Source organism: Sphaeramia orbicularis, chromosome 17 (genome assembly GCF_902148855.1).
Source record: "Sphaeramia orbicularis chromosome 17, fSphaOr1.1, whole genome shotgun sequence".
NCBI lineage: Eukaryota > Metazoa > Chordata > Actinopteri > Kurtiformes > Apogonidae > Sphaeramia > Sphaeramia orbicularis.
In genome coordinates, this window is record NC_043973.1 from 22,552,969 (window position 1) to 22,580,490 (window position 27,522).

Genomic DNA, 27,522 nt, shown 5'->3' on the forward strand with positions numbered 1-27,522 from the left:
AATATTTGAGTATAGTTTTAATTTATTAAAATTTTAATTGTATATACCTAATATTTGGAGCCAATATTCACTTTTAAAGTCTTTGAAAAGGTTCGTTAAGGATCTTTGTGCTATTTATGCAATAAATTATTTACATTTTTCAAATCAGATTATATATATTTTTTTGTGTGTTTTCTGACCTTTTATATTGATATAGTAGGTTAAAGAGAAAATAAATAATAGGCAGATGATATAGATGAAGTTGTGCTGAAAAAAAATATCCCAAACATGGGTATAGTAAACATTTGTTTATATTGTATATAAAGACAAAATCAAAAGTACTGAAAAATGGACAAAATAGACTCAGACCACTAAGGGTTAATATTTGAATGTTTCTACCAAGAGAAAGTGCATTGTACCAAATATTTTATGGGTTTTTTTTTTTTTTTCAAAATACAACTTGGTTAAATTATTTCAGTGTGTGTATAAGTACTTTTTGAACATTTTGAGCACAATTTCAACAATACTGTGATAATAATGATAACCGTGATCATTTTGGTCACAATAACCGTGATATGAAATTTTCATATCGTTACATCCCTAGTCACGAGGCAAAAAATGTTGGGAACCACTGGTCTACAGTCTGGTCATATTGAAGGTGCAGACACATCTTTTGTGACTCTGAACAGATCACGGAGACAGACAGTTACGATGACATCACCTCTGCAAGTTTAGAATATGTCGTGTTTCTATTTATGTATTTTTACAATTACACAGTTTTACCACAAACTGCAACTTTCTTGACTTATCAGTTATATGTTAAACTGACAAATATCATATGTGAAAAAGGTGGCATAATTCAAAGGGGTTCAGAAAATATGAATGATAAAGTCTCTCACCATTGACTCACCATTCTTCCTGAATCAGATCCCTAAAGGCACAACCACAAGGGGCTCTCGGTATCTACACATTATAGTCTGTCTATAAGGCATCTGCTGAGGTGGAACAAACCAAGTTGTTTTTTTTTTTTTTTTTTTTTTTAGAAATCCCAGCTCTTCTCTTGCCAGTGGCATAAACATTTTTACATCCGCTTTGTGTGTAAACACTGTTTATAAATGAGGACCTTTTTCTGCCAAGACCACGGCAGCAGAAGGTTCAGTACAACAACAGTGTGCCCAGACCATCCATCCAGTCCAGCCAACACTTCCTCTGCATCTCCACATCCACAGTGTGCTCAAAATGATGCATGTGTGTGTGCGCGTGTTTATATTGTTGACTGTTTGCATATGTATGGATGTTTGTTTTGGGGAGCCAGACACTGTTTACTTTGTAGGTGTGTTATCTCTGTCAGCCACCACTCTAGATCAGGAAGAGATGAGGCAAGTGGAGGTTGGTGGTCTCCTCAAGAGACTCCCAGCTTGGAGTTCGTTTACTCCCCTTAGCAAAGCAGGCACCACACACACTCTAACTTTTAAGCAAAACTGCACAATGTTTTCTCGCAGCTTCCCTGGCATCAACAAATGGATCCAGTCGGTTAAAGCTGTACAGTAGCTAAACTCTGAACACCCACGCGTACCGGGCCTGAAGACAATCCCAGTACCTGCAGTTATATAACATGTTAATATGCTAAGCTCATCCTGACCCATCTGTGTGGCATTATCTAAGCACTGGCCTCGTTGGATACTGTATGTCTGCTCTGCTTTCCCACTCATTAACAAACACCAGACGGCTTCACCACTGCTCTTATTCGCTGCTTTCTTTTGGCATTTTCACAGACTAAGAGCTAAAAGGCTTACTCTCATCTGAGCTATTGATTTGAATAGATGCATTTAGCATTAAAAGTTGGCAGACGTGAACATCTGTGAAGACTACGTTTCACTTTTAATTCCATTAGCAGACAACTAAAATGAGACATGGGGTCACTGTATTTCAAAGGGTATTTCCTGAGCCTTTCAGCGTTACTGGGACATTTACCTCATCCTCTGAGTTCATTCATCCTGGAAACTTCAACAGACACTCCTCAAGTTATATTAGAAACTTCGTTTTTTTGGAACCCTTCATGCATGAGCACTTTAAGTCACATTTTTGTCCTAAAACCAGAGTCTTGTACTGGCTTTTGTCATTTTTCTAAGCTAGGTTCACACCCAGGATAATGTCAGAATAGCATTAGTTCTGGAGTTATTATTGACAGTCATGAGGTTTTCCATATGCACTTTGTCTAAAAATATATTAGTAGCAAGGATATTTTCATAGACATAGACTTCATAGAGAAAACAGTGGCTCCTATAAAACCAGAGATGCACTCATTTTTAATTGACATACTGTGCATTTCATCGCCCATACACTTTCTCTGTTTAGTTGTATGTAAGTATAGAGGTGAACGTATATGCTAATGCCCCTACGATCATCCTATGTCAGGGGTGTCAAACTCATTTTCTTCCAGGGCCATATTCAGCTCAATTTAATCTGAAATGGGCCAGGCCACTAAAATAATAGAATGATAGCCAATAAATAATAACTCCAAATTGTTTTAGTGCAAAAAAAATAACATTAAATTATGGCAATATTTACATTTACAAACTATCCAAACAAAAAGGATGTGAATAACCTGAAAAAAATGAAATTTGTTAAGAAATATAAATACAATCTTATCAATATTTTACCTCAACTTATCATTTATGCATATGCATTACAGATCAGATCTACAAAGACACAAAACATTTAGTAACAGGCAGAAAATTGTTAAAATTGTGCTTCATTTTCTATAGATATTTCAGGTTGTTCATATTTGTTCAGGTTATTCACATTTTATTGTTAAAGGATAGTCTGTTAATGTAAACATTTTCATAATTTAATGTTTTTTGCACTAAATCAAAGAGAAAAAATTGGTGTTGTCATTATTTGTAGGTTATTATGATATTGTTTTTGAGTTTGATGCTCTAACTTGCACTTTGCAAATTTATCCCGCGGGCCAGATTGGACCCTTTGGCGGGCCGGTTTTTGCCCCCGGGCCGCATGTTTGACACCTGTGTCCTATGTCTATTTGTTTGTTTGTTTGTTTGTTTGTTTGTTTTGAGGATGCCTATGTCATCATTATGTGTATTTTTAAATCTTTAAATTTTTAGCGAATAAGTGATGTATTAATGTCGGCTGTTTTATGTGTTGTTTCTGTCACCTGCCTAGCAACTACAGATGAAAAGTAGTTATTTTTACTAGTTCTGGCATATTTACATGGGTGTATTTTTTTATACAGCAATGTTCATAAATGTGCACGATTCCTAAATAAACCAATAAATAAAATAAAAAATAGACGACTGATATTTTATCTATTCTACTCTTCATTTATAATCCATCAACATTTTAATGATAGACATATGTTTTAATGTTTTAATGTGTTAATAAACACAGCAAACAAAGCCCTGCAGTATGTTAAATCAATAAATGATGTACTGTTCTACTGTGGAAAAGCTCCGAATGGAATGATTTAAGCTTAACTATAAAACAAATATGAAAGCATAGAGGAAAGTAAGTCCAGCTTTAAAATGTGGAATACGAATGCTTACTGAAAATCTTTCTAGTAAGCTCCTCATTATAGCTACAAACCTCAAACCTCAAGCATAATGCAAATGGCAAAATAATGAGTGGTGTGTCGCCCGTTTCTTTGTCTGCGAGGCAAATCATTTCTTAGATAATAATACTTGGTGAAGTAAATGCTTCTGACATGCAGCAGTTGTATGTTCAGAGTTCGGTCATCAGTGAGACTTCCTCACTGGATGACACATCCCTCCCCTGTTCCCTGACCTCCTGTCACTCATCCGGTCTACAAACACAGCTCGGGGGCCAGCCTTCAAAGCACGAAGAGACCTGCATCTCTGCCATTCATGCATGCATATACATCAGGGGTGTCAACTCATTTTAGTTCAGAGGCCACATTCGGCTAAATTTGATCTAAAGTGGGCCGGACCAGTGAAAAAACATAACATATGTAACAATATAACATAATAATATATAAATAATGTCAACTCCAAACTTCTCTCTATGTTTCAGAACAAAAAAATGTAAATTTACATTATGAAAAGGTTTACATCAGGGGTCACCAATCCTAGTCCTCGAGGGCCGGAATCCTGCATGTTTTAGATGTAGCCCTCTTCCAACACACCTGATTCAAATGGTAAGTCTATCATCAAGCTCTGCAGAAGCCTGATAATGACCGTCATGTGTGCTGGAAGAGGGAAACATCTAAAACATGCAGGGTACCGGCCCTCGAGGACTAGGATTGGTGACCCCTGGTTTACATCTACAAACTATCCTTTTCAAAAGATGTGAATAACATGAACAAACTGAAAAAATAAGTGTAATTTCAACAATATTCTGCCTCAGTTTATCATTTACACATGTACATTATAACTTACAGATCACAATGGATCTACAAATACACAAAAACATTTAATAACAGGCAGAATATTGTTAAAATTGTACTTTCTTCTCTTAAGACATTTCTGGTTGTTGATATTTGTTCAGGTTATTCACATTTTTTGCAAAATTAGACTTTGTTTTAGTGTAAATACATGAAAATATTTACATTTTGAAAGGGAAAAATTTGGAGTTGTCATTATTTATATGTTATTATGATAGTATTTTACTGGTCCTGCCCACTGGAGATTGAATTGGTCTGAATGTGGAACCTGACCTAAAAGGATCGTAAATATCTTCAGTGTAATTTTTGCATTTCACAAATTCATCCCCGGGGCCGGACTGGACCCTTTGGCGGGCTGGATTTGGCCCCCGGGCCGTATGTTTGACACCTGTGATATATGTTATATGTGCAAGCGAACACACAAAACGGCACTGTCAGGAGTCAGCAGAAACACACAAGAACACATGTGTAGTTGCATGCACACAGATGAACTTCAAAGTGAGAGTATATTCACACACACACACACACACACACATATATATACACACGTACTACCCAGAGAACACAGTGGCAGCAGACAGACCAACATGGAGCTGCAGTGACAGGTGCAGCTTTGCGTTTAATCCCTATTAGAATTCATTCCTGCTGTGTACTGTCAGCCACGCTGCAAAAGATATCCTAAATCTAGCTAAGCAAAATATATTTCAGAAGTAGTAGTTTTTAAAAGCACTAACTTGTTTTTAACCCAAAATTAATTCCCTGTAGTTTTAGTTTTTGCAGTCTGTTCCTTATGCAGCTGGCACATGCATTTGGAATGAGCAGAACATAAATGGTACCAGGCTATCCAGTTTTCCTGTGCCCTTCAGCCCCTGTGAATAATGACCATCATTAGTATGACACAAAGCCCCTGTGCATGTGTGTATTCACGTGCCTTTGTGTGTACAACTGACCTTTCTCATTCTTCATCTGTTTGTAGCTCCATGATACAGGCAGCCACAATGTCATCTCTTCTTCTGTCTGTTCATCCTTATACTCAATCCTCTCTCATCCCTTAAACCTAACCCCCCCCCCCCCCCCCCCAGTGTCTGTACCCCGGGGGACGAGCCACAGGAGAGGACGTTTGATTTCTTATGTCCAAACACACCTACTGTGCAGAGGAGTGGGATAGAGAAGGACAACAAATATTTGGGATTACTGGGTGGCTTTGCTAATTAACATCCCCCGACGAGGGTCTGCCATATCTAATTGTCTTGTTTTCAACGTCATAGCCAAGATTAAGATATAGATGTTACAACTGTTTAATTAACGGTTACTTTTTAACAATATCAATATATTCAGTGATGAAAAATACATTAAAATTAACAGTTGCTACCTGTTACTGTGTAAGAGCCCCCATGTTATGAAGAAACTTTGAATTTACTTGGATATTCAATCCTAAGCAATACACTTTAAATGATCTATTAAATCATAATTAAATACACTGTTGGCCGTAAAGTTGGAAAAAAACATTTTCACCTCTCCTCATGAAATGATTGTAAAAATGTGATTTATTCTTGATAGATTAAGTGTAACTGGGACTCAGTGTGTAATCATTGTACCTGGTCAAAAGTGATTACTGATGTGAATAAATAGGAATAAAAAGAGAAATATGTATGAAAATTCAATTATTACAACTTCATGGGCAGAAGTGTATAATTACTTATACTTTCTGCTTCCAAACACAGTGTGATTAAAAACTGTGCACTGAAATCACTGCTTTACATATTCTTTTGATTATGTCTACACCAACAACTACTGCATATTTTCAATCAAGAAATAAAGATTCCCTGAACATGACAGCAGATTAAATCTGTCAAGCTGCTGTACACCTCCATCACATTCTGCTTTATTCATTTTCTTGTTTCTAACTCATACATACACAAAGACACACACACACACTTAGGACAAGCTAAGTCAAGCGTGTGTGTCTTAATGACTTTCTTCCTGCACTGAGAGGGGAGTTAATGATTTCATTTGTAATCACTCTGAGCTCTACATCCAGGCCACCTTGACATGTCAGACGCTTGTTTTAACTTTATTTTTATGCTCCCTTATCCCACTGGTCTTTCAATTAAATACATGCACACATATTTTCTTACATATCATAAAAAGGCTCTCAGGTGCTTCTCTTTTAAGTGGTGTTTTCTTCAGCGTGGCCTCTCTCTTTCTCTAGTGCATCTCTATCTACAGCCCTCCCCCTCCTCTTTCTGTCTCCTATCTCAAGTTGTCTTACTGACAAGACATTTGGAGTAACAATACCACCAGTGGTGTAGTCCAGGGTATACAGTGGTATATAGAGTATACCTACTTATTTTTTAGTCATCGTTACGTATACCCACTTCTAAATCCCCCGATCGCACCATTCAGTAGTATCTGAGCCAAACTGCCCATGTTTTTCCCTAGGATGGTGAAGCCATGACCCGCCCTACTCTGCCTCTAACTGGCTAGTACTCGATACCTTCAGAGATTAGATTGGTTAGTTTTAGGCATGAGGACTGATGAGCCAGTCAAAGGTAGAGTAGGGCATGCCGAGGAAAATATTGCTAACTATCACTGGCCACTTCTGGAACCTGATTGGACACCTCAGGTGCCAGTGCCACCCCAGTTGATTGACAGGTCACTGCACATTTCATTGAAAGATGCACGATTGTTACCTCTGCCAGGAGGTATTGTGATCACTTTGCTTTGTGTGTTTGTTTGTGTGTTTGTTTGTTTGTTTGTTTGTTTGTTAGCAACTTTACGGGAAAACTATTACAACCATCTTTACCAAATTTTACCCACAGATAGGCCTAGGCCCTGGGACGAACCCATTAAATTTTGGGCCACGTAGGCCAAAGTTCAAGGTCACAGCAAGGTCAAAACATCTCAACTTTTCCTATCTCTCATCATCGAGCAATTTTTGAAAATTCATAAAAAATTCAAAACGACTCCGATTAACCTCCAATTTGATCCACCCGTAGCTTATAACAATCTTCTATCTTGTATCTGGCTCAAAATCGTCCACATCCACTGTGGAATGTGGACTCTGTGGACATTTCAATTGAACATTGAAAATCCCATTTACGAGACATTTTTCATTATAACTCAACAAATATTGATTGGAATTTAATATAATTTGACACATGGCTGGTACCAAGCTTCAACTTTTTCTGCTGTATGGAACAACCTTGAAACTGTTAAATTTAAAAAGAAATAGTACCACCATTTGGGGTGCTTGGTGGAGGTTTGTGTTCTCTGGACACTTGTTGGAAATGCGAACAAGAAAGACAATAAACAGACAATAAGCATCTTGCAAATGAGTGACACATATCGAGAGAACCTACTTTCATGGAATACATAATTCTGAGGTAAGTTTCAAGGTGGTTTCAGAATGAGTCACTGTTTTAAACTACTGGTCATATGACTGCACATTTAGAGAAGAGATGTAGTCACCAATAGTTAAACTCTGTGAGTAGGCTAACGTTATCCTATGTTGCCTCATATTGAATACATTTATATTCATTCAGCTGCTTGTGTGACCAGTAATACCAACAAACTGCTCCTGATCAAGTCATGATAATTTTGTGATAGTGAGTAAATACTACTGACAGATTTTTGGGTAAACTAAATAGAGTAGTCTTACATGTAACTGTTTGTAAAACAGCGTTTTTCTGGACTTCTTAAAAAAAAAAAAAAAAAGCCAAAAATTGAGAGTAACCCACTTCTCCAGGGACCACTACACCACTAAACACCACTGATGATCCTCTGACTGACAGTCACTCTAAAGCAGGGGTGTCAAAGTCATTGTAGTTCTGGGGCCACATTCAACCCAGTATGATCTCATGTGGCCTGGACAAGTAAAATATTAACAGTAAAAAAAAGTACAATTATGAAAATGTTTACATCTACAAAGTTTCCTTAAAAATCTCAATAACATGAAAAACCTGAAATATCTTAAGAAAACTTTGTGGAATTTTAACAATATTATGCCTCAGTTTGTCATTTCTACATGTGCATTACAACTTACAGATCACAGTGGATCTACAAATACAGAAAACATTTAGGAACAGACAGAATATTGGTCAAATTCCATTTACTTCTCTTAAGACCTTTCAGGTTGTTCATATTCTTTCAGGTTATTCCCATTTTTTGAGAAAGGATTATTTGTAAATGTAAAGATTTTAAAGTAATTTTACTTTTTTACACAAAAAATAGAATCATTTGTAGTTTTCATTATTTATAGCTTATTATGATAGTATTTTACTGGTTAATTTTTACCATATTAATAATAATAATAATAATAATAATAATAATAATAATAATAATAATAATAATAATAAATTTTATTTGTAGGTGCCTTTCTTGGCACTCAAGGACACCGTACAGTAAAACAGGAGAGTATAAAACAAGCAATAAAGCAGAGTAAAAAATAAAAGGTAGGTTAAAAAATTGAACAATGCAGTTGTGTTCACAAAGAGAAAGAGGTCCTAAACAGATGTGTTTTGAGTCTGGATTTGAAGAGAGGGAGTGAAGTGGTGTTTCTGAGATCTGGTGGCAAGGAGGATATTGGTTTGTATGTGACCCCTGAACTAAAATGCTTTTAACATCCTTGATTTTGAATATATTCAGTGCAATTTTTGCATTTCACAAATTCCTCTGACGGGCTGGATTGGACCTTTTGGCGGGTCGATTTTGGTCCATGGGCCATATGTTTGACACCTGTGCTCCTTGGCTTCACTGATCCAGAGTTATTCTCACACACAGAGGTATTAACTGACCAAACCTTGTACTACTCATGTCATACTGATCTATAATTGTATAACTACTCGCTCATAGGACACCTAACTGAGTAACCGAATCTAAAATCAGCTTTGAATTTAGAAATAAAAACCTGCTTACTTGTCTTTCACAGCTTGTTTCTTCACACTTGTTTTTTACAGACAAACTCATGATTGTCTCTAACAACTGGAAGCTGATAATATTTAGTTATTAAGTATTTTTAGAGAATACCTCAAAGCACTTGGGCCTAGTCCTGGAGACTGAAAATTATAATTGTAACATATCCAACTGGGACTGCAAAACAGGAAATTAAATATGACTTTCATATGCTACATGTGACATGAAGCCTGTTCTCAGATGTTCTCTTGCATGCACTGAATGGCAGTAAATAGCAAACAATCTGTAAAACATGACAGATGAACTGAGGTTGGCAGTATACCAGAGGCCGACAAGGATTGAACAGAAAATGAGGATGAGTACAAGAATGAAACGGAGTAAGAGGGAAAAATAAGGCAGCAACTGCATATCTGTTTCATATCTGACAGTCCTAATTTTATTTGGCCATTTGACAAGTGCAGCATTATTACATTAGCTCCATGACTCCCCGGCAGAGAGGAGAAAGAAGGAGGGAATGATGTATTATGCCAGGGGAAGAGGAGGCGGAGGAGAATCAGGTGGTTGATGTGCATTAAATAAAACTTGTATTCAGAGAGCGCACACGGTCTATTTCCACTCGCTGACCGTACATGCCCCTGTTTTCCCTTCCTTCCCTTTTTTTTTCATTTTCTTTATCCTTTGGGCATTTTGCCTTTATCAGTGACAATGAGAAAGTGATAAGAAACATGGAAGAAAGAGACAGGGGAAGGTTGCAAAGGCAAAGCATCAACCCACATGACATGCACCAGATGAACCATCATGAACCTACCTACTAGACAATTGGCTGCAAAATGCTAAAGTACATGCATCATCTACTATTTTAGGAGAGAAAATAGAATTAGAGTACCTGGTCGTGCAATTTCCAGAAAACTCATTTTAGTTGAGCAAGCTCAGCAACCAACGCTGAGACAAAAAGAAACAAACAGGGAAAAAGACCCAGAACTTCGATTATGAAGAAGTAAACCTTAGGATTGGCAGGAAAGGGGAAGTATATGGATCTGTGCATGAAAGTAGGGACTCTTACAGCAGGTAAGTAAGGGCAGATGATGTGGGATCTTAACCCTTTCATGCATAATGGTCATTACAGTGGACAGTTATTCTACAGCTCTGTTCTCTTGTATATTCATGGGTTTTGTTGTTTTAGTTCCATATCAGCCAACACAGTGGACACTTATGCATCATCCCATACACTGTAATTCATACCATTACTGTAACTTTGCTGTTCTAGATAAACCTGATCTACAGTAACATGTTTCAGTGTAAATCAACTGTTATTTGTTAGGGAAAAAAAGCTGTTTTTTTTGTTTTTGTTTTTTTTGTTTTGCATATTATCTCCATGAAAAGAGTAATAATTAGCATTAGAATATGTTAAAATGTGAGATTAAAATGTGAGATGTCAGATTTTATTTCATTGTTTTAATATCAATTTCTGATATTGGGTTTTAAACACGTTTCTTTACTTCAAAAATTAAATGCATGGACATTTTTGTAACTCCATGAAAAAAAACCCAAAAAACTTCATCACACTGTTTTTTTCATGCCTATGGAGGAATAAAAACACTCGAGAAAAATCTAAACTAAGGTTCTCATGATTAGTGCATGAAAGGGTTAAAGCTGTGTATGACTTTTGTCACCAATTTTTCATCAAGTCTGTAAAATCTGAGTCCAGGGGCGCCACTTCCAATTGCGGGCCCCATGAAAGCTAAAGGTTGTGGGCCCTTTCATAAAATTCAGTATCTTGTTGATCTGTCAGAGCGGGGGTGGGGTCCACACATAACGTTACTTGTGCTAGTGTGAAAACGAAACTGAAACTTTACATGCTTTCAACGTCTGACTCCCGACTTCTATGTCTCTCTTACACAGCAGATCTTACAGGACATTTTCACAGCCACTGAACCCCCTCCTCTGCTCTATGGGCCCCCCACAAATGCTGGGCCCCATGAATTTGTCATGTTTACGCCCCCCTTATCAGCACCCCAGCCAGAGTCATAGCTTAAGTATCAGGAATCCGTAAGTCTTTCTGTGATTACTCACCTGAATCTCTTCCCTCACAGTGAACAATTTCAAAGTGTACCCCACGATAAACACTCCATGTATTTACAAACAGAGCCAGTAGGTCACTCGGGCCTTTTCAGAAATTTGTTGCGACATGCTTTGTGGGAGGCAGAGCTCCACGCATCTGCAGTAGCAAGAGGCAATGAAGCCATTTTCGTATTTGCTGTCACTGCGGCCATAATGTGGCTGTGTGGAGCTCTGCTTCCCACAATGCATGTTGCGACAAATTTCCGAAAATGCCAGAGTGACCTACCAGGTCTGTTTGTAAACACATGGAGTGTTTATGGTGGAGTACAATTCGAAATTGCTCACCGTGAGGGAAGAGTTTCAGGTGCATAATCATGCAAAGACTTACAGATTCGTGATACTTAGGCTATGACTCGGGCTGGGGCGCTGATAAGGGGGGGGTAAACATGACAAATTCATGGGGCCCAGGATTTATGGGTGGCCCATAGAGCAGAGGAGGGGGTTCAGTGGCTGTGAAAATGTCCTGTAAGATCTGCTGTATAAGAGAGACATAGAAGTGGGGAATCGGACATTGAAAGCATGTAAAGTTCCAGTTTCGTTTTCACGCTAGCGCAAGTAACGTTATGTGTGGACCCCACCCCCGCTCCGACAGATCAACAAGATACTGAATTTTATGAAAGGGCCCACAATTGGAAGGGGCACCCCTGGACTCGGATTTTCCAGATTTGATGAAAAATTGGTGACGAAAGTCATACGCAGCTTTAAGGCTGATAGGAGAGATGATGAAGAGGGTCTCTGGCCTTAGGTACAATGAAAGCACTGAAGCATGTCTGCTGTGTAGACTGAAGAGACATGTCACCAAAAGCACGTGAAAAATGGAAATGGAAAGCATTCTGTATGTAAGACACATGAGGGCAATCATGGAGGTCTATGCCTAAGGGAAAAACAATCTGGGGAAAAAAAAAAAAAAAAAACAGACCACGCAGCATGGGAAAAAAAAAAGACCAAAAAACCTTTACTTTAGTTCCAAAACAAGAAGACACTCACTTGGAGATGAGGTAGACATGGAGAAAGCCTGGAGAACAGATACAGAGATCTGATAACAGAACAACACACTAATTCACAGAGGACATAGGAAAAATAAAGCTAAAATGTTGAGGGGAAAAAACTTCCATAGCACAGCTTCACACAGGACACATTAAAAGAGCAGACAAAGAAATGAAAAAGCCAAGATACTCACAGAGGTCAAAATATAATAAAGGTAATAGGTGAGTGAGATGGTAAAGGGACGATGGGTGGAATATAAAGTGGCACTGAGTGAATAACAGGTGAGAGATAATATAATTAAAATACATGTAAGTAGTTCAGTCGGTGCAAAACTCATAGCATATAATTAGGGATGCACCGATACCACTTTTTTCCAGACTGAGTACGAGTACTTACATTTGAGTACTTGCTGATACCGAGTACCAAAATGAGTATTTAATAATCCCATTCCAGTTGTTGGTTCCTTTTGTAAATGTGCTTTATTGTCGTTGTCATTAGTCTGACTGGAACAAGGTGCTGCTACCGACATTTAATGTGTTGGAATGAGCGTTTCTAAATTAATGCACCAGGAGGCACCGCTCTGAATTAACCATACTGGACAAATACCACGAAGACGAGTCAAGTTTTATGAGAAGAAGAAGAAGAAAGTCAGTAATAACAAACAAGGAGACGACAGAGGTAACACTAATGTGATACTAATCTTGGAGCGTTTTCACTGGTAAGGTTTAACAGCTTAGCTTCAGCAGGTAGAGAAAAGAGAAATGAGTGATAAGTTTCGTTTTCACTTCCACTGGTGGCGGTCTGCAACGCTCTGTACCCCTCTCCATCTGGGTACGCATCCGCCAGCACATGGAAAACAGATGGAATGTACGCAGAGGACGGACAGAATGCTGCGTCCGTATCTGTCTGTGTCTGTAACGTTACTTGCAGTCACCGTTACTTTTATCACCGTCATTTATTTTGAAAAATCTCCACACTCTTCACACTCCACACACATTATTCCACCACCACGTACCTGCTGCACTGAACTGTGAATGCCACATGGCTGTAAGCGGTATCGGTGCATTTGTATCGGAATACTTTTATGAGTAGGAATACGAGTACACACACTGAGTATCGGAGCCGATACCCAATACTCGTATCGGAATCGGTGCACCCCTACATATACAGGGTGGGGAAGCAAAATTTACAATGAACATTTAGTTGTTTTTTCTCAGCAGGCACTACGTCAATTGTTTTGAAACCAAACATATATTGATGTCATAATCACACCTAACACTATTATCCGTACCTTTTCAGAAACTTTTGCCCATATGAGTAATCAGGAAAGCAAACGTCAAAGAGTGTGTGATTTGCTGAATGCACTCGTCACACCAAAGGAGATTTCAAAAATAGTTGGAGTGTCCATAAAGACTGTTTATAACATAAAGAAGAGAATGACTATGAGCAAAACTATTACGAGAAAGTCTGGAAGATACTATTAAAGAAGAATGGGAAAAGTTGTCACCCGAATATTTGAGGAACACTTGCGCAAGTTTCAGGAAGCGCGTGAAGGCAGTTATTGAGAAAGAAGGAGGACACATAGAATAAAAACATTTTCTATTATGTCAATTTTCTTGGGGCAAATAAATTCTCATGACTTTCAATAAACTAATTGGTCATACACTGTCTTTCAATCCCTGCCTCAAAATATTGTAAATTTTGCTTCCCCACCCTGTAATGATAAAAAAAGGCACGGAAAACATCTGAAACCTGAGCAATGGAGAAAAAACTAAGCGGACTGGAGAACATGCCTCAAGTTGTGGGTAAATTCAGGACAAAAAAAAAAAAGTAATGGAACACAGTATGAGCACCACTGAGTTGCACCTCCTCAGTATGATCTCTCATCTACATGTACCCAGGATGCTTCGCCTTTCTTTCTCCTTAATGCTCGTCTCTACCTGTACTGGGAAGATGAAAAAAAATACACAAGGCAGCCACAAACAAACACTGCTGTTCTGGGTACACTGAATGTTCAAATGATGATCTGGGAGCCATTAGGCTGTTTATGTGTCAGTCTGACTCTCCATCAATAACAACACTTATCACACACACACTGAGCCCCAGGAGCACCGCAAGCCCCTTAGCCAGCATTTAGATGCTATTAAAAGGTCCCGTATATTAAACAAGCTGACACATCACATAATGCATATCATTTATCAACAGGCTCTCTGTGGAAGTCTTTATTCTGCTGTCTCTCTTCTGACTTTCCCTGGCTGGCATTATGCACCATTTACCCAAGCCTGCTTCTCTCTCTCTTTTTTTTTTTTTTTATCCATCTGGTTCTCTTTTTAAGCTGTTTCCCTTGCTTTTTTCCCCTGAAAACCTCATACTGTTCTTCCCCTCACTGTCATTTTGTTCTTTTTCCCCCTTTATCTCAACATACTTTCCACTGCTTTCCCCAATACTATTTTTTAAAAGCACTGCATTCTTCTTTCTCTTTCTGTCTGTCTTGCTTTCTGTCTTTCATTTTATCCTTCCAAGGCGCCATTGCTCCTGGTGAGTAATGTGTTTGGCATAATTAGGGCAGTGTACTCCAGGTCCCAACTGACGTGATTTGCATGCAGAGAAAATGAGCCAATCAAGTGCCACAATGGGAGCAGATGTCCTTGTCTTTCATGACATCATCAGAGGTGACCATGAAAGTAGGAAATTAGAAGGTGGGCAGCGGGAGGTGGGAGTGAATTCAATCTGTTGCTTAACTGTAAGAATATGAAAGCACAAAGATAGAACACATCACTAATGTCCAATTCCAGTAAGCGTGGCTTTCCAGCACTGCAGTAATTTGATAGAAAATGCTTTCTACCAGTTTAACAAGCCAGTACAGTAGAATGTAATCTGTAAATACATTAAATAAGACAAACATTCATAAAAGAAGAATACAGAATGTTCATTTTTGTTCTAAGATTGTAGAAGTGTTTATTTTAGTCCATTTCAGAGGCACTTTCTGGTAAAACTGAACCGCACTTGCACCAAATTTGGATGATTACTGAAGCTGATGTTATTTTTGTCAATGTTATTTTGTGCCAAAGGGAGAAATAAATCTTTATTATAAAAAAAAAAAAAAAAAAAACCCATAACTGAAGTGTTTTTTTTTATTTTGACTTTCATTGTACTACCTCTGAATGACTGCAAATGCAATCATAAAAATTATTGATACAACAACTAAAACATTACTGCCATCAGTGAAATTCAATATCTTCTAAACAGCCCCATATGTAAAGGAGTGATATTTTGCTTTTTTTTTTTTTTTTTTTTTTTTTAATGGAATTATGGATTTTAAAACATTTCCCTGTGGTCTACATAAACTGTAAATGCTATGCTTGGGTCTGAATTCTTCATTAATTCAACTCCACAGGTCCATCTTCAACCTTACAGAGGGTATGCACGTGACGTCACCGCTAGCGCAAGTCACCGAAATTACGCCCAATGAGTGGCAGAAAGAGGGACATAAGTAGCGGCTTTGGCTTGAATACTGCGAAAACTTTAGAACAATCTAAAAAATGGGGAAGAGCTGTTTTGCCATTGATTGCACAAATAGGTTTAAAAAGCACTCGGAGCTATCGTTTTAGCGGCTACCTAAAGCCAAAGACAGAAGAAACAGATGGATCGCTGCAATTCGTAGAAATAACTGGAATCCAGGCAATGAAACCTGGATTTGCGGTTGCCATTTCATGTCAGGTAACGTTAATTTATGCTGCGTTCTTGTGTAAAATCATACCTTAAATTACATATCGTTTTGGCTAACGTTCCTTCTTAGTAAAGCTCTTAATGTTAGCATCTGTCATTTAGTTCTATATTTCATAACTGAAACGCTTTTGTCTTCATTTGAGTGATTATGAACCTTGCGCTCTACATGATTTGTAAACTAGCTTAAACTGAGGCTAACCTAGTTTTCCAAATAAGGGGGTACTCTAGCACAAAGCTGTTGTAGCTGTGTTGGATCAAGTATCTGATGTTAACTCTACTTAAATATCCAAAGTACCGGTAGATTATCCACTCACTTGGGTCAGTACCAGTGGCGATTTCTCATAGACTGCAAGGGAAGCCCGGCTTTCCCTAAAGTTACGAAAATTAAATGGTTAAATATGTACAGTTGTGTTGACATTTTATTGACTACAAATGTGTTAGAACACGTTCATCTCAAAGACGAGTTCATTCAGAATTAGCTTTATCACAAATCAACGGACGTGATGTTGTTCACTTCTCCTCCATTCCCATTGCGCTGTTTTCTCATTCGATCTCTGCTCAGTGCATTAGTCCGTAGACTGCTGGCGTCTATGGGCTTCTATGGGACTGAGTGGAACAGTTTTTTTCATTGCCTCAAAACTGGACGGTAATTGGATAAATGCCACGATGTTGTCCCGCCCCCAGATGCCGGGCATCTCTGGGGGTGAATGGAGCAGTGGGCGGAGCTCGGTCGGGCTGGACGCCAGAATCCCACGTGCTGATTGGATGATCAGTCGAAAGGCTGAATCCCGTTTGATTGACAGCTATTTTGAGATCTTCTTCACTGACACAGTTCAGTTTAATACCGCCGCGCATTCTGCTGTGAAATCAAGACAGAAACCACCTCGAAATTACTCGTTCATTTCTTGCACTGTAAATAAAACACACTCATTGGACTTCCTTGTTTCAATTTAACATAATTTCAGTGTTTTCTTGTTTCAGTTCCATAATTTAATCATTTCTTGTTTGAGTTTAATATCGTCCTGTAGATAGTTAAATCAATCAAACTGTCGGCTAGGTCGGAGTGAAAGGAGCATCTCTTGTTTAAAAAGGCTGAAGTCTTACACCCACAACACAATGGGCCAAGGCAATCTAAGCAGCCCATCTCTGCTGGACATTCAGAGGACACTGGTCCAGTCCCTGGAAAAGACGCCTTCTTGGTACGATAAGGACACTGAGCATTTTCTTAAAAAAGAACGGAGGGCCGAATTTATGTTTAAATAAGTTGACAGTTGTTTTTTTTTTTGATGTAAGCTGACAATGAGCTTCCCCTGTCTGAAAGACGAGCAGCCGCCACTGGTCAATACTAAGGGTTCAACTCCAGTAAATCAGTAGTGAACTGTGAGCACTACTGCTGGGCCTTTACCTTGGCAATCACCGCCAAGAAAATACATCTGCACTGACAGAAAACCTCTAAAACAATAGTATGTTGAATTGAAAGCACTCACCAGCTGTAATCCTCTAATTAACGATGACGAGGATGTCACCAATTCTTTGGCTTTTATATGCTTTCAGCCTTTGCATTGTGGATTTTCCCGGCATTGAAATCAGGTTCATATAAATGTCAGGATACGTGATTTCCACCACATACCAATGTTCATAGACCACTTGTTGTTTGGTAGCTTGTATGGATCCATGTCCAGTCCAATTGTCTTTAATTTCATGTTATATTCCACATTTTTCCCGGTCTCGCTGTAGTTACTGCTATGCACCGCCATGTTGAGTCGGTTTGTTTCTGCCGCTCAGTCTGACTTAGAGGGGCGTGGCCCAGGGGGGAAGTGACGTATGTGCATTCCCTCTATTTCTGAGTAATGACACCACCACCCTTTATATGCAAATGAGCCACTTCACGCCCCTCCCCCTCCAAATGACAACTGAACATTTTAGGTAATCGGCTCGAAGTTTGGACATATTTTCAGTATGGACTACAACCGCTGCTGCTGATAAACAATTATGGTGTATTTGGAGAAATGTCTGTCAGAAATCTTGACCTTATATGTGCAAATGTCGTGACACAACTAGTTATAGATGTAACTAATTAAGCAGAAATTAAAACAGGTTGTAGAAATCCACTCAATTGTTGCCAAAATGAATATAAAGATAGCTTTGCAGCACCTGGAGGGTTCAAATTCAAACTTTTTCAACTATTAGAGTCCATAAATACACAAATAAATGTACCAAAAACTAATAAAAGTGGGTTTAGCAAAAATATGACCACAGCATAGTTACAGAAAAGCATATTCAATACTTTCTGCACCCCTGTATGTAGACCAGGTCCAATCTACACAGTGCAATATAGTCTTAAACAAAATTAGATTAAAGTGCAAGTGTGTCCTATCTGCTACAGTATTCACAAAAAGGAAAGATTAGAAATAAATGTAAAAAGCAGCTGCTTCTAGGTAGCAATAAAGTCTTATGCCGTTTGGTTCTAGTGCCTGTTTTCTAAATCTGATATGATACTTGGGGTGTGCTTGATGCCATGGATTGCTCCCACTCAGTCTGTCTCCATGGGAAAAGCTGGGAGATATTCAGACCTTGACTTAAATGAATAAATAAGTGAGTCTGCCTGGTCATCTAGAAATGAGTGTACCCATAAGCCAGCCAGCCAGCCAGTACTCTTCAAATCAGATTAAGCTCAATGACCACTGATCTGCCTTGAACTGAAATGGGCTGGAACACACTGGCCAATAAGCCTTTGGCTGCTCATAAATTCTGTGTGCCAGTGAATGTAAGAGAGTGTATTCTGCGTGTGTTGACAACTCTTGACTTCAGTTCAGAGTCAGAGTCGGTCATGGCCGTGTACACAACGAAAACTAGAGGCGAGAGTCAGGTCAAATATGTTTTCTGTTGTTTTAAAATAACACAGGACTAAGAGAGTGGAATAGAAGGAGGGAAGACCTCTGCAGGGGATGAAAATATTTGGACTTTTTGAGGCTTGAGGTCAACGGTGTCTGGAAGAGAGGTATCAGGAAAGGAGTTTGCGAATGTGTGCAGTCACATGCAATTACCTCTGGATTCCACTGGGGGCAGCCATATTAACGTTATGCCTCTGACAGATTTTTGGTCCTTTGCAAGGCTTCATAAGATGCCAGGAGTGTGGAAGTAAATCTGTCTCATCAGATTTTGAATTATAAAAACTATTGAATTTTTAGCACTGATTTTTTTTGGCACTGAAATTAAGTATCTGAATTTTTTTATGCACTAAAATTAAGTATCTGGGGGGTTTTTTTGCGATGAAATTAAGTATCTGAATTTTTTTTTGCACTGAAATTAAGTATCTAATTTTTTTTTGCGCTGAAATTAAGTATCTGATTTTTTTTTTTTTTTTTTTTTGCAATGATATTAAGTATGTGAATTTTTTTTTGCACTGAAATTAAGTATCTGATTTTTTTTTGCACTAAAATTAAGTATCTGAATTTTTTTGCACTGAAATTAAGTATCTGAATTTTTTTTGCACTGAAATTAAGTATCAGATTTTTTTGCACTAAAATTAATTATCTGAATTTTTTTTGCACTGAAATTAAGTAAGTATCTGATTTTTTATTTTTTTTTGCAATGAAATTAAGTATCTGATTTTTTTTTTTTTTTTTTGCAATGAAATTAAGTATCTGATTTTTTTTTGCACTAAAATTAAGTATCTGAATTTTTTTGCACTGAAATTAATTATCTGAATTTTTTTTGCACTGAAATTAAGTATCAGATTTTTTTGCACTAAAATTAATTATCTGAATTTTTTTTGCACTGAAATTAAGTAAGTATCTGATTTTTTTTTTTTTTTTGCAATGAAATTAAGTATCTGATTTTTTTTTTTTTTTTGCACTAAAATTAAGTATCTGAATTTTTTTGCACTGAAATTAAGTATCTGAGTTTTTTTTGCACTGAAATTAAGTATCAGATTTTTTTTTTTTTTTCACTAAAATTAATTATCTGAATTTTTTTGCACTGAAATTAAGTATCTGATTTTTTTGTTTTTTTGCACAAAAATTAAGTATCTGAATTTTTTTTGCACTGACATTAAGTATCAGATTTTTTTGCACTGAAATTAAGTATCTGAATTTTTTTTTGCACTAAAATTAAGTATCTGAATTTTTTTTTGCACTAAAATTAAGTGTCTGATTTTTTTTGCACTAAAATTAAGTATCTGATTTTTTTCCCACTGAAATTAAGTATCTGAATTTTTTGTCTCTGAATTCAACTATATTCATAAATTTAGAATAAAAAAAATTCAGATACAAAAAAATTCAAATGCAAAAAATTCAGATGCGAAAACTTCAAAAGCAAAAAATCAGATGCAAAAAATTCAGATCACACATCCACACTGACCGTCTTCCTGCATCGGCGTCACTTGACCAACCTAACATAACTCGATTAGCTGGCTGTCAGTTTGACTTGAGATAGAATCAATTATTTATCCTTGGTGTCCTGGATGTGTGATCTGAATTTTTTGCGTCGGAATTTTTTGCTTCTGAATTTTTTGCATCTGAAATTTTTTTATTTTTTATTTTTTTATTCTAAATTTATGAACATAGTTGAACTCAGAGACAAAAAATTTAGATACTTAATTTCAGTGCAAAAAAAAATTCAGATACTTAATTTCAGTGCAAAAAAAAAAAAAATTCAGATACTTAATTTCAGTGCAAAAAAAAAAAAAAATTCAGATACTTAATTTCAGTGCAAAAAAAACCTCAGTGCTAGGAATTCAGTGGCATTCATAATTCAAAATCTGATGAGACAGATTTACTTCCATATAGGAGTGTTTTAGAGGTGGAATTATTTGTCGCCTTGAAGTCAGCTGAGTTAAAGGGTTTCTATTTTGTCTGTTTTAATTTTGTTTATTGTTGTCATTTCCTTCTTTGCTTTTCTGTGACCCAGAGTGAAGAAAGTCGATACTGTAAGTGCAGTTATGAGTGTGGGACTTGTGGCTGTGTTTTAGTTTAGAATACAGTCATTATAGTGATGCTTCTGAAATGACCTGTCATGGATGCTGCGTTCTGGTGGAATTCAGAGTCTTATAGGCAATAAAATATATGACCTAACTCTCAAAGATCAGATAGAAGTAGGTTCCACGGGCCATTCCTTTGCATTATAGTATGTGAAGCGCCAGTGCAAGTGAACACACACAGTGAATCCAGATGCCAGCGATGGCCCCATTAGGACAAACACCACCTGCCAGCTTTAAGACTTCCGTCTGTCTTACACACCTGGCTGCCATCGAACACACACAGATCCCCTTGGTGCCATCACTCTCTGTGTCCTGTCTGACCTTTTCCCTCTTACTTTAACATGGATCCTATCTTTCAGTCTCTCTTAATCTCTTTTTGGAAACTACTCGTGTTTATCACTTATCTCTGTCCTTGCTTTGCCTTTTTTTGCTCTGTTTGTTTTATCATTGCATCTGTCTTATTTGTACTCCGTCCTATTGTTTACCCCATTTATTTTCCTAATTTTCCCTTTCAGCATTGCTGCATCTTTATGCTCTTTTGTCTTCTGTACAGTGTATACATGATAGTGAAAAGATAAGTAACACCAAATCAAGGTTCTAACAGTTTTGGATTTTTCATTACAGTTTAGTTTTATTTAGTTTTGACCTTTTTTTTTTCTCTAATTCAGTTAGTTTTAATTAGTTTTTAGAGCAGGTTTAACAGTTTTTTTTATTAGTTTTTGTTTTTTTCTTAATGCTTAGTTTTAGTTTACTTTTAGTTTTTTCATATTTTTTTATCTTCTTTGCCGTCGTATTCACATAAATCCCATATAGAACTCTGCTGCTTTCTCCCAACTTTAGTCTCCATGTTTCCAGGTAGAGTGGGGACTAGAAGATGACTCTAAACCACAAGTGATGAGAAGTGACGGACCATTAAGTGCTGTACGGTGCCGCTAGCTAAAATTACTCAAGGGAAATAAATCAATTTCATATCAATCTGACATTGACAAAGATGAAAACGAAGGGAATTTTATCCATAATTTTTATATGTTTTAGTTAGTTTTATAAGCACACAATACAGTTTCAGTTAGTTATCATTTTTTCTTTTAATTACAGTTTTTATTTATTTCAGTAAACAAAAATGTTTTTTCAATTCTAGTTTTCGTCATTTCCTTTGTTTTCGTTAACGATAATAACCTTGCACCAAATGCAAGCCACATACACATTGACTGTATACAAAGAGGATTTTCGCTCACTCAAACAGTGACGCACTAAATTACAAACTTACAAACACGTGCATATAAACACACATCTGCACGCTCACATACATCCAGTGCACACACTGACGGGCTGTGCGCCAGCTGTATGTGAGCATGCTGGTCCTCTAATCTGTGGCTTGGTTGGGGCTTCTTCCAAAATCCCTGGACCTAAAAAGGCCTAGCCTGCCTGGGCTGGAGCAGTAACACCCTACACTTAGCCACATGGCGCTAGCTAGCCCACACCCTGCTAAACACAGCCAGATGTGCAGGGACTGGCAGCATCACACAGTGTCACTATACTCCTGCAGCCAAATGAACAGGAACATTGTTAAGAATCAGCTAATCCACTCTTATTTTTATCTGTAAATCATTGAAGATGAGGGCATGCCCTCACTGGTACTTTAAGATTTGAATAAAGGTGGAATAACTACTACAGATGTGCATGTGAATAACAAGTTCAAAAGGAACAAAACGAAAAGAAGAAAAAACTAAATTGGTTTTGTCAAAGCCTGAAACAGATGTAAGTCATTTCTTTGCATATTTCAAGAGCTTAGGCTAATACCAGGATGTCCTTAGTGAAAATAGCTTAATCCTGTCAAATTGTGCCAAATGTGGCAGCAAATGTAACACATTATGGTCCACTTAACCCTAGTCTATCACACAACCCTCGTCTTCAGAGGATGCAGTCAACAGCAGATGGTTTTTAGACCTCAAGGTCCCAACACACATATACTCCTGTACTCCCTCTGTCATCTCTGCTGTCCCCATCTGATACTATTTGGGTGAGACAGGGGGAACATTCAAATAAAAAGAACATCAGAGGAAAGTGGGTGAATTGAGGAGACAAAGTGGGAAAACACGCGGTTATAAAGTTGTTGCTAGATTGGAGACTGAAAAAAAGATAAATTTTGTCTTTCAAAGCAGCCGCTATCTGAAATTTGTAAGAACATGTTTGGCAGGACTACATGAACAAAAACAAGCACAGAGTGACTTCACTGTGCTTCAAAACAAAGTTATTGTGTTCATAACATAACCTTTTTGCTGCACGTCGTCACGATGTTTAGAGACAAAAGCTGAGTGCTGCTTGACGCGTGTACGTCTGCAGACTGTGTTGTTTACTGGTACTGCAGTGTTAAATTAGGTGTTTTTCTAAAGAACGGAAAAGTTCAAGGACTGAAGGATGACATAAACTAACTTGGAGAGACTGTGTATGTCACTGACAGGTTCGTGCATGAGTGTATTTGAGAGAGAGTTTTGGCAGGGCAACTTTATTTCTTTGGCAAAGCAACAACACCATGAGTGAAAAGGAGGGACCATGAGAAAGAAGGACACAGAGAGCAGCAGAGGAAGAGTAAACAAATGTCACTCAGGCACTAATCACAGGATCTGAAAAGGTCAGGCTAACTAGCCAAGATCAGAGTCCCAGCTGACAAATCCATTGTCACTGACTGGCCAAGGGGAACAAGTGGAGCACAGAAACACCCTTCGATTAAGTAGAGCAGGTCATTAGACACAAATAATTGCCTTGGTGCGCCAGAGTTCTAAGATTGAAAATCTCTGTCTCTGTCACTTCTTTTCCGTCACACTTCAAGCAGTACAACAAAGAATAAGAACTTTGCTGTGGTGCAAACTCAACTTATGATTTACTTATGACTTCTGTTTGTTGGTCTCATACATGTCACACATATTAGAGCTGATAAATGAATCATAGAAGTGATTAATGAAAATGTATTTGATTTTTTTTTTAAAATTAGAACCTTTGATTCAGTGGAATTATTATAAAACATGATTTGAGGTTTTAAAAATGTACAACGCAAGTGTCAGTGGACTCAAACATAACAAGATCTACACACGTGTGACAGCATTTCATTGAGAGTTGCTTCTTTAGTAATCCAGACAATTTCCCTTTTCACTAATCTGTACTATAAAGTTCTGCAAAACATGCATGTTCTAGCACTATGCTATAATACTGAGAACTTCTATCAAGACCCAAAGTCACACCTCTTCCAGTTGTACCACATAGGAACTTATTTTGCAGTCAATGGCAAGAGACCAGTTTTTTTTGTTTTTTTGTTGTTGTTTTTTTATCCCCTTTGAATTATGCCATCATCTACACATATGATGTTTGTCATTTTTAGAAGTCAAGAGCTTTGCATTTTGTTACCTTCGCCAGGAGGTATTGTGATCACTTTGCTTTGTGTTTGTTTGCGTGTTTGTTAGCAACTTTACGGGAAAACTACTATAACCGTCTTTACCAAATTTTACCTACAGATAGGCCTAGGCCCTGGGATGAACCCATTAAATGTTGGGCCAAGCAGGCCAAAGTTCAAGGTCACAGAAGCTCAAATTTTCCTATCTCTCATCATTGAGCAATTTTCAAAAATTCATAAAAAATTCCAAATGACTCCGATTAGCCTCCAATTTGATACACCCGTAGCTTGTAACAATATCTTGTATCTGGCACAAAATTGTCCACATCCACTGTGGAATGTGGACTCTGTGGACATTTCAATTTAACATTGAAAATCTCATTTATGATACTTTTTTCATTATAACTCAACAAATATTGATTGGAACTTAATATAATTTGGCATACACATGACTGGTACCAAGCTTCAACTTTTTTTGCTGAAACTGTTTAATTTGAAAAGAAATAGTCAATCCACACATACACACCATTCGGGGTGCTTGGCGAAGGTTTGCGTTCTCTGAACACTTGTTTTAAGACTTTTTAAGTATCAGATTGTGATGTAAATGTAAAGACAACAAATGTCATAAATGAAGTGTTTAGAGTCTCCAAAGATGTAACTTCAACATGACCAGACTCGTAGTGATTTGCACCTCTTTTTAGTACTTTTTCACCTGGTTTTTGAAGATTGAGCTAAACTGTGCCAAAGCAGCAGCTGTTTCGGTGTCAGTGATGTGTGATCACAATGTGATGAGAGATGCAGTCCATTGAGCTGTTTGACACAAAACTAGATGTTTCAGTACTATCCTCTTACCAGAAAAATATGATTTTCTTGGCTTGTAAAATTATCTTATCACAACAGCCTCAGAAAATGACTCCTTCACCATTCACCACTGTATATATTTTTTTATTAGTAAAGTTACGTTCCATGGGACAGACTGGAGGAGGTGGAATTTTGGCTCTCTATTTAGACTTTTTCAATACTCAGTGTTTACCTCATCTGTTTGACTCTTAAGGTGTAGACACACCAAATCGACTGCTGATTGTTGCCAGAAAAGGTAGTCTGACTGATCAGTCAGCTCCCGTCTCGCCGATATGGGCAAAAAAGTACAAAGAATACACCAAATCAACTACCGACTTGAGCATATGTTCTGCACAAGACGGAATGTCTCCATCACAGCAGGCGGCACTAATCTGTATTGTAGCCCAAAAAAAACCTAAAATGACGGAACATCTCTCTAGACCAGGGGTCTCAAATGTGCGGCCCAGGGGCCAAATGCAGCCCACCAAAGGTTCCAATGCAGCCCGTGGGATGTTTTTGCAGTCTTGAACTCAAGTAAGCAAAAAAAAAAAAAAAAGTAGCTTGAATTAAGGAAAAAATGTTGAATTAAGCAAATAAAAATCTTTAATTAAGTAAGAAAATCTCAAATTAAGCCAAAAAAAAAATCTTGAATTAAGCAAAAAGAAAAAAAAAAAATCTTAAATTTAGCAAAAAATCTTGAATTAAGCAAAAAAAAATCTTGAATTAACAACTTCAAAAATTTTTTTTTCTGTTTTTGTTTTAGTGCAAAAAATAACATTAAATTATGAAAATATTCATATTTTCAAACTATCCTGTAACAATAAAATGTGAATAACCTGAACAAATATCAACAACCTGAAATGTCTAAAGAAAATTAAGCACAATTTTAACAATTTTCTGCCTGTTACTCAGTGTCTAGTGTCTCTGTAGATCTGATCCATAATGCACATGCAGAAATGATAAGTTGAGGCATAATATTGTTAAAATAGCACTTATTTTTCTTAAGAAATTTCAGTTTTTTCAGGTTATTCACATCTTTTTTTTTGTTTGGATAGTTTATAAAAGTAAGTATTTTAATTTTTTCTTTACACTTAAAGACAAAAATTTGGAGTTGTCATTATTTATAGGTTATTATGTTATTATTTTACTGGTCTGGCCCACTGGAGATCAAATTGGGCTGAATGTGGCCCCTGAAAGAAAATGAGTTTGAGACCCCTGCTCTAGACCAAAACACAGAGCTCGCTGTCATCAGTCACTGTTGTCAGCAGAGAGTGTTGAATAATCAAGAAGGAGTGTTGTTGTACTCGTTGAACAGATGGCTAGTAATAAGAAGATACTGGCGTTGTCAGCTCTTGGGATTCTTCTTGTGGAAGTAGAAAGATTCCGGTCTTCTCATTCACTAATTCACTAGTTAAAGGGTCTGAATCCTAATTCACCCTTTGGCCCTCCCCCTTACCCCTACCCCTGAATTGGGATTGGGCCAAGGACTATCCCTCCACCAACCAGACTGGTCAGACTGAACAACTCAGTAATGGCCAACTACACATGTTGAATCGGCTGAAAATGAACGGCGAAGATATTAACGACAACCGATCGCACGGAACACACCAAACAGACTCATGTCACTGACCTCGCCAGGCTGCCCGACATTGTCTGACCGCTGAAAATCAGGTTGGTGTGTCTTGGCCCTTACATGAACTAATGTGCAGAATCAAATCATTTCTTAATAAAATACATTTCTATTTAACCCTTAGGGGTCTGAGCACAACTTCATCTATCTCATCTACCTATTATTTTTTCACTTTAACCTACTATATCAACACAAAATGCCAAAAAACACAAAAAATATAAAATCCAATTTGAAAAATGTACATAATTTATTGCATAAATAACACAAAGATGCTTAACACACCTTTTCAAAGACTTTAAAATTGAATATTGGTTCCAAATATTAGGTATATAAAATTTAAATTGTAATAAATTAAAACTATACTCAAATACTTGACATAAAAGCATATCTTTACATAGGCGTTTTCTCACCCCCCCCACCCCTGGTCCTCCCGGTTTCTGCATCCAGTTCAGATGGGGGTCATGCTCACCTTTACCTGTAATGCTAATGCAGTCTGTGGATTAGAATAGATTATATAGACTGTTAGAAAAATATAA

General features: G+C 37.4%; 1 protein-coding gene across 2 annotated transcripts in view; it reads right to left on the reverse strand.

The window, feature by feature from the left end:
- The window catches only part of gpc1b (glypican 1b), a 127,160-nt gene that overhangs the window by 32,333 nt on the left and 67,305 nt on the right, over window positions 1-27,522 (reverse strand). The gene's annotated exons all lie outside the window — the stretch shown is intronic.